Here is an 8,219-nt window from a genome sequence, read left to right on the forward strand (position 1 = left end):
GCCGCGGTTGGCGTCGGGGAAGCCGGCTTCCCCGAGTGGCCGCGCTGGGGGCTCGGAGCCCCGGTCTCCGCAGTGCCTGCGGTTTCGGTTAATAACCTTGGGGGGAGGCTCTGCCAGCCCAGGAAGAACCGTCTCTCTGCTTTGGAGCATCTGTTTCTTCATCGCGTCAGCCCCTTTACCAACACTGCAGAGCTTGTTGCGGCTTGTTTCGGAAATGCCGAGGCCAGTGCTCACTCACACATGAGGGTGGAAAGGGGGGGAATCGGCGCCCCGAAAGAACCTGTAGTGTGGTTTCCAGAACACAGAGACAGCTTGCAGATTCTCTTTCGCACCTTCTCCGACTTGAATGACCTTGGGAAAGGGATTGTGTTGCTGGAGCGCCTGGTGCCTTATATCTGTCCTCAGAAGAGAACCTACTTACTTACTGGACCTCCCTCCCTTCGCCGGATATTTTGAGGGGTGGGGTTTGTTTGAGGTTTTTGATTTTCTTTTCTTTCTCCTGCCGCAGCTCTGGCCTAAAGAACTGGATTTGTGTCAGAGCGGGGACAGTTTAGATCACCCAGTAAAATTTTACTGCCTGAGATTAGGGATGGAGGTGTTTGGATTTGAAGAAGGTTATTTCCTGCCAGAGAATCCATTTTCTAGGTTGCTTTCCATCACTTTGTGCGCAGCATTGATGGCATTTGAGAGGCTGGATAAAGTAACCTACATAGAAAATTCTTCTAAGAATTGTTTTCCTCAGAATTCCCCTTGGGGCAGATTAAGGTTTTGGTCAGTTACTCAGAAGAACTTTCCAGGTTTCTAAATTAAATCACTTTTCTAAACTTAGTAATAAGTTTGACAAACTGGAAGTAATAGGTTGGGATGGAAGGACCAAACGGCAAATATAGGTTGACTAGTGATTGATAATTTGGAGTGTAAACTACTCTTAGGTGTTAATATTAGTTATAATATTAGGTATAGTATTAGGTTAGGTCTTAGTATTAATCCTGGTGATGCAGTGCATGAAGTGTTGAGCTGTAAACCTAAAAGTCAATGCTTTGAAACCACTAGTGGAGGCAGTCTGCTCCTATGAAGACTTACAGCTTTGGAAATCAATAGGACACTTTCTCTTCTGTTCTAAAGGGTCCCTGTGAATCAGAATTGACTCCTGGGCAACAGATGAGGTTGTATTTGGGTCCCCCCCCCCTTTACCTCCCTTATTTTAAAATAATTTGTGATGGAGAAAGAAAGTTAATGTTGTTGGGTCGTTTTCTGTATACCCAGTAATTGTGCTAAGTATTTTATTTTTCACATAGTCCTGTTTTACAAGTAAGCAAACTGAGGGTTACAAAGGTAACTAGTTTACACATACAACAAATTGAAGTGGCTCTTTACTTCAAATCTATGTATCTGTGGGTTTTTTTTTATATATTTATTTGTTTTTAAGATCCATTGTTATTTCCATTTTGCATGCTACTTTGAGGGAGCTCGGGTGGCCTCGTGAATAGGCAGGTTAGAGTTCACCAATGGTTCTTCAGGACAAAGATGGAAAGTCTCCCCTGTGTGATTTACAGCCTCTGAAATCCACTGGAAGGTCATCTATGAATCGATTCCCACCTGACAGCAATGAGTTGTTTTGTTAGGCTACCTTAGGAACCAGCAGACCTAGTTTCTGGGTTCAGCCTCTGGGTTTCTGTGTACCGTAGGAAAGGTCACTTTAGTCTATCCCCAGTAGCATTGGTGTTCCTCCCCCGCCCCCCGCCCAACAGTGCTGAACTCTGAGGAATTTCCAGATTTTAGCATAAAGACAAACAGATAAAGCTGTGGGAGGGATATGTTCTATACACAGATGATAGGTGCCCGGGAGTTGGAGCATGGACTTTCAGAGGCACTTAATCGTGTAGGTGGACAATGCCCATCTTCTCCCATGGATTAGGTGGATTGGAAATGTCTGCCTTTGCTACTAGGCCACGAGCAACTCCTATATGAACTATGTCCTTAATTTTTTTGTGTATTGTAAGAGTGTTTATATTTGAATATAGAGTTATCAGAATGACCATAGAATATAATTTACATAATGGGGGATTTAGGATTCATACCATACCACTGGACTAATAGGCAACATCATGATAGATGGAGAAAAGATTGAAACTCTAAACTTCATCTTACTTAGATCCATAATCAATACCCTTTTACGAGCAGCAGGAAATTAGACATACTGCACTGGGAAAGTCTGTAGTCGGGGACCTCTCAAAATTATTGAGGAGTAATGATAGCAGTTTGAGGACTAAGGTGTGTCTCGTTCAGGTTATGGTCTTTCTGATCACTTGCTGTGCATCTGAGAGCTGGACAATAAATAAGGATGACAGGAGAATTGTTACCTTTGAGCTGTGGTGTTGGAGAAGAGCACTGAACATCCCGTGGACGGCCAAAAGAACAAATATGTATTGGAGAAAGTGCAGGCAGAGTGCTCTTTGGAGGCAGAGCTGATAAAGCTTCACCTCACATACTTTGGGCATGTTGCTAGGAGGGATGATTCCTTGGAGAGGGACATGATGCTCAGAAAGGCAGAGGGTTGACAAGGAAGAGGTAGGCCCTCAGCCAGGTGAATTGACTCAGTAACTGCTGCAGTGACTCTAATGGGTCAGGAAGTGGGAGAATGGCACAAGATAGGACATGATTTATATCTGATGTTCCATAGGATCCCTACAGGTCATACTCAACTTGATGGCACCCACCAACAGCAACAATAATGAAAGGTGGAAGTAGCTAATGAGTCGTCTTCCACTGTAGAGATGGGAACTAAGATGACATTCATGGTCAGAAACTGAGCCTGTAATAGGACTCTTTGAGATAGTTTATGAGTAAAGCCCACTAGGAGTTAGAATCCAGATAGTTCAAGTTGAAAGATTTGGTATAAACATCGATCCACATAATAATTTGATGCTTAGTATTTATTTACGGAATGAGTTTTTTAAAATTGTAGCCCTGGCAAAAATTTACAGAGCATATTAGTTTCCCCATTCAACAGTTTGCACGTTTTATTTCATGGCATTGGTTTTTTTATCCCTTCAGTGTAACAGTACTACTCTTACTGCTTAATTCCTGTTGTTTCCCGTTTCCTTTGATTCTTCATACCTGCCCCTTTCTGCCTAGCTGTGTTTTGGACATAAAACTTGTCTTTTCTATCTCTGTTAGCTTGTATGGAGGCGTACATTCCTCCTTGATGTTGTTATCCACTTTATAGACCAGTCTATGGTTTGAAAGTTGAACCCCTCGGACTGAATTCAGTTCCAGTTTTGAAGAGTTTGCTTAAAGGCCATCATCTTGGGGTTCCATCAATCTCTGTAGACCAGTAGTCTGGTCATATTTATGATTTTGAATTTGTTCTATCTAGTTTTTCCTCCCTCTCTGACCAAGACCTTCTATTATGATTCTGATGAGAGAGGTTGATAGTAGTAACTGAGCACCATCTAGTTCTTGTATTAAGATAGTAGAGTGTGGTTCATATGGTCCATTATTCTTTGAATGAATTGTTTCTTTGAATCTTTTGTTAATTCTTTTTTGCTCTAGATGGGGAGAAACTAGTAGTTACATCTTAGATGGCAAATGCATTTTTTAAAAATCTTTTTTGTGGTATAATTTATATACAATAAGTTTCATCAGTTTTTAAGCCATGCAGTTTGATGAGCTTTGTTTGCTAGGTGAATACAATTATGTAGCCACAACCCCCATCTACTTTCTTTTAAACTGTTATCTTTCTGTAGTAGATCTATACCTGGGAATGAGAGATAGGATGTCCTTGATGGTCACTTCAGAGTCCCTGAATGGTGCAGTTAACATGTTTGGCTGCTTACTGAAAGATTGGAGGTGAGAATCCTCCCAACAACTCTGCAGAGTGACCTGGGTTATCCACTTCTAAAAAAATAAGTCTTCTGACATATATGGAGTTGTCATGAGTTGGAATTGATTCAAGGGCACTTAATTTGGCTTAGATTCAATCTTGGTGAGATCAGAGTGAACACTGAAATGTCTGTTTGCCAATTTAGTAGATAACAGCTTAGATCTTTAATGGTGAGGTGGTTGAGAACAAAAGAGGTCGAGATGGGGACACTTGGCGTGAGGTCATGTGAAGGATGAATACATTTGGAAGGAACCATTTTAGTTATTTTTTGAATAGGAATGGATTGTGAAAAAATTACTCAAAGATTTAAGGAGTTGAATTTAATTTTTGTTTCCAGCCTCCTACAAACTTGATGGAGGGTTAGCCATGAGTTGGTCTGGCTCAATGACAATGAGTAAGAGTTTTTTTTAAAGGGAGCTCTTGAAATACAAAACGTAATGTCTTTGGTCGCACACATTATGGTTGTTCAAATAATACTTTAGGGTGGGGATTGCTATAAAGTGTTGAAGGACTTGCCTTACAATTTATGACAGAACATCCTTTGTTATCTCTTAATATGTTTTCAATGATAGTTTACAGAAAGGATACAGTAGGTAGGATTTGTGGCTCCCTAGGAAGATAAAATATATGTTTCTAATAACAACACTGTTTCCTGACAGATAATAGTCAGACTTCAGCTCCTATCTTTGCCAGCCCAACATCTCCACCTGTCTTAGGAGAATCTGTCCTGCAAGATAACAGAACAGGAAGAAGTGAAGACTCAGGCAACTTAACTTCCCGGGATCCCTGACTCAGCTCGCCCCTGACCAGCCATCCACCATTCATCTGCACCCAGCAACTTCGCCAGCAGAGTCACCATCTGTGTGCACAGAAATCTCGTTGGCTGTTTCTACAGCAGCCTCTCCAGACATCTCTCCAGTAGCCTTCCCAACAATGTCTCCACCTTCCTCAACAGCTCTTCCAACAGTCTTCTCAGAGGCCTCTCTGACAGCCTCCCCAGTGACCTCCTCAAAAACCTCCCCTGCAGCTTCCCCAGTAGCTACGTGCCAAACAACCTCCCCAACAAATAAAGATGTTAGCAGCTTTCCTGAAACCACTGGTGACTTGGAAGAGAACACTGGAGAAGGAATCACTGCCAGTAGTGGTGATGTTCTAAGGAGACGTATTGCTACCCCAGAAGAAGTTCGTCTTCCCCTCCAGCATGGGTGGCGGAGAGAGGTGCGCATCAAGAAGGGCACCCACCGGTGGCAAGGGGAGACCTGGTATTATGGCCCCTGTGGGAAAAGGATGAAACAGTTCCCAGAAGTGATAAAGTACCTTAGCTGCAATGTAGTACACAATGTTCGCCGTGAACACTTCAGCTTCAGTCCTCGAATCCCTGTTGGAGATTTCTTTGAAGAGAGAGACACACCAGAGGGTGTGCAGTGGGTGCAACTCTCAGCAGAGGAAATCCCATCCAGGATTCAGGCAATTACTGGCAAACGGGGTCGACCTCAAAACACTGAGAAGGCCAAGACCAAAGAGGTCCCCAAAGTGAAACGGGTCCGAGGTCGGCCACCCAAGGTCAAAGTCACTGAGCTATTGAATAAGACAGACAGCCGCCTTCTAAAGAAACTAGAGGCCCAAGAAACACTGAATGAGGAGGATAAAGAAAAGATGAGTACAATTAAAAAGAAGATGAGGCGGAAGGTGCAGCGCGGAGAATGCCAGACTTCTGTCCAAGGGCAGACCAGAAACAAGCGAAAACAAGAGCCTAAGAACTTAAAACAGAAGGAAGAGAAGAAGAAATCTAAGGTTGAGAAAGAGAAGGTAAAAACAAAGCAGGAAAAACTGAAGGAAAAAGTCAAGCTGGAAAAGAAGGAGAAGATAAAAATGAAGGAAAAGGATGAGATGGCCAAAGCTAAGCCAACTTGTAAAGCAGATAAGACTCTAGCCATGCAGAGGCGCTTGGAGGAACGACAGAGGCAGCAGATGATCTTGGAGGAGATGAAGAAGCCCACAGAGGATATGTGTTTATCTGACCACCAGCCTCTGCCTATCTTCTCACGTATCCCTGGTCTGTTACTGCCTAGTGGAGCTTTCTCAGATTGCTTGACCATAATAGAGTTCCTGCACAGTTTCGGCAAGGTGCTTGGCTTTGATCCTGCCAAAGATGTGCCAAGCCTGGGAGTTCTACAGGAGGGACTCCTTTGCCAAGGTGATAGCGCGGGTGAGGTGCAAGATCTGCTGGTCCGTCTCCTGAAGGCTGCACTCTATGATCCTGGCTTGCCCTCCTATTGTCAGGTGAAGCCCTTTCCTTGGGGATTGAAAGGGGCTTAGGATCCAGTGTTGTGTTTTGTTTGTGTTTCTCTGTCTTACCTCCCTAATTCTGTCTAATTCTTATTCTCTCTCCCTTCCATGTTTATCTAAACTGTTTCTCTTTTTCTCTCTCCTATTATGCTTTTCTTCAAACAGTCTCTAAAGATTTTGGGGGAGAAGGTATCTGAGATCCCACTGACGAGGGACAATGTGTCTGAGATCCTACGCTGCTTCCTGATAGCATATGGGGTGGAGCCAGCCCTCTGTGACAGCCTTCGCACCCAGCCTTTTCAGGCCCAGCCACCCCAACAGAAGGCTGCTGTCCTAGCCTTCCTTGTGCATGAGTTTAATGGCTCCACCCTTATCATCAATGAAATTGGCAAGACCCTGGAGGGTATGTCCAGTTACAGGAAAAACAAAGGGATTGTTGAAGGCCGGCTCCAGAGACTAAAAACTGCTCTGGCCAAACGAACGGGGCATCTTGAAGTAGAGATACAAAGCCCAGAGGAAGGCCTAGTGTTGAGGCGCAGTTCTCGGATCATGGAAAAAACCAGTGGCATGGAAGAAGAAGAGGAGGAAGATACTATAGTAGTTGGCCGAGGCCGTAGGGGTCAAAGAGATGGAGAGGTTGATGTTTCAGCAAGCAGCATCCCAGAGCTAGAGCACCAGGTAGAAAAACTCAGCAGGAGTCAGCTCTTCTTTCGCAAAGAACTGCTTCTCTCATCCCAAATGCTTCGAGCTGTCTCCTTGGGACAAGATCGCTATAGACGCCGCTATTGGGTACTGCCTTATCTGGCCGGTATCTTTGTGGAAGGAACAGAGGGGACTCTACTTCCTGAAGATACGATAAAGCAGGAAACTGATTCCTTAAAGGTGGCAGCCCATCCAGCACCTAATTCATCTCTCTTTGTGAAGAAGGAATTAGCAGACTGGAATACCTCTGTTGGTTCTCCTGCCACGGCCGGAGGCCGACCTCGAAAAACTAAGCCTGCATCTATGGGACCTAGGCACCTTAAATCCCCTATCAAGAGTCGAAATTCAGAACAATCTGAGACTAAGCCTGAGCTCCAGCCACAGCCTGAGGCCCAGCCTCAGTTTCTTCCTCAGTTCCAGCCCCAGCCCCTTCCTCAGACCCAACCCGTGCCCCAGCCCCAGCCACAGTTTCAGTCCTACCCTTCGTCCCGTAATGGGTTTCTAGAACCAGAAGGTTCCCCTTTGTCACTAGGTCAGAGTCAACATGACCTTAGCCAGTCAGCCTTCCTGTCTTGGCTGAGCCAGCCTCAGAGTCATGGCTCCCTGTTGAGCAGCTCAGTCCTCACACCTGATAGTAGCCCAGGAAAACTGGATCCAGCATCATCACAGCCCTTGGAAGAACCAGAAGCTGATGAAACAGAATCCAACCCTGATCCTCAGACTCCCTGGCTTAGCTTTTCAGCCCAGATGCCCTGCAATGCTGCCCCTACACCATCCCCTGCAGTTCCTGAGGACCGGTCCACTCCTTCCCCTCAGCATCCTGCCTCATCCAAGCCAGTGATTACACCCAGTGCTGCCAATTCCTGTTCTCCAGTGCAACTTTGTTCCACTCCCTTATCTGTGGTACCCCCAAAGAGGCAAGCAGGAGACTTTAGAGAAATGCCACAGAGTCCCACAGGGTTAGGACAGCCAAAACGGAGAGGCAGACCACCCAGTAAGTTCTTCAAACAGATGGAGCAGCGTTACCTAACCCAGCTGACAGCCCAGCCTGTGCCCCCTGAGATGCAGTCAGGCTGGTGGTGGATTCGAGATCCTGCGACATTGGATGCCACACTCAAGGCCCTGCACCCCCGAGGCATCAGGGAGAAAGCCCTTCACGAACACCTTAGCAAGCACAGGGACTTCTTGCAGGAAGTCTGCTTGCGGCCCTCAAATGATCCCATCTTTGAGCCGAGCCAGCTACCTGCCTTTCAAGAAGGGCTGATGAGTTGGTCTTCCAAAGAGAAAACATATGAGGCAGATTTGGCTGTGCTTCAGTGGGTTGAGGAGCTGGAACAGCGAG

The 8,219-nt window shown here is 45.4% G+C and overlaps 1 pseudogene; it reads left to right on the forward strand.

The window, feature by feature from the left end:
- Window positions 1-240: 240 nt before the first annotated feature.
- Window positions 241-8,219, forward strand: part of LOC102873183 — a 45,120-nt pseudogene continuing 37,141 nt past the window's right edge.

The sequence above is a fragment of the Elephantulus edwardii genome, unplaced genomic scaffold (genome assembly GCF_000299155.1).
Source record: "Elephantulus edwardii isolate Elephantulus edwardi_28Jun2011 unplaced genomic scaffold, EleEdw1.0 scaffold00028, whole genome shotgun sequence".
NCBI classification, from domain to species: Eukaryota; Metazoa; Chordata; class Mammalia; order Macroscelidea; family Macroscelididae; genus Elephantulus; species Elephantulus edwardii.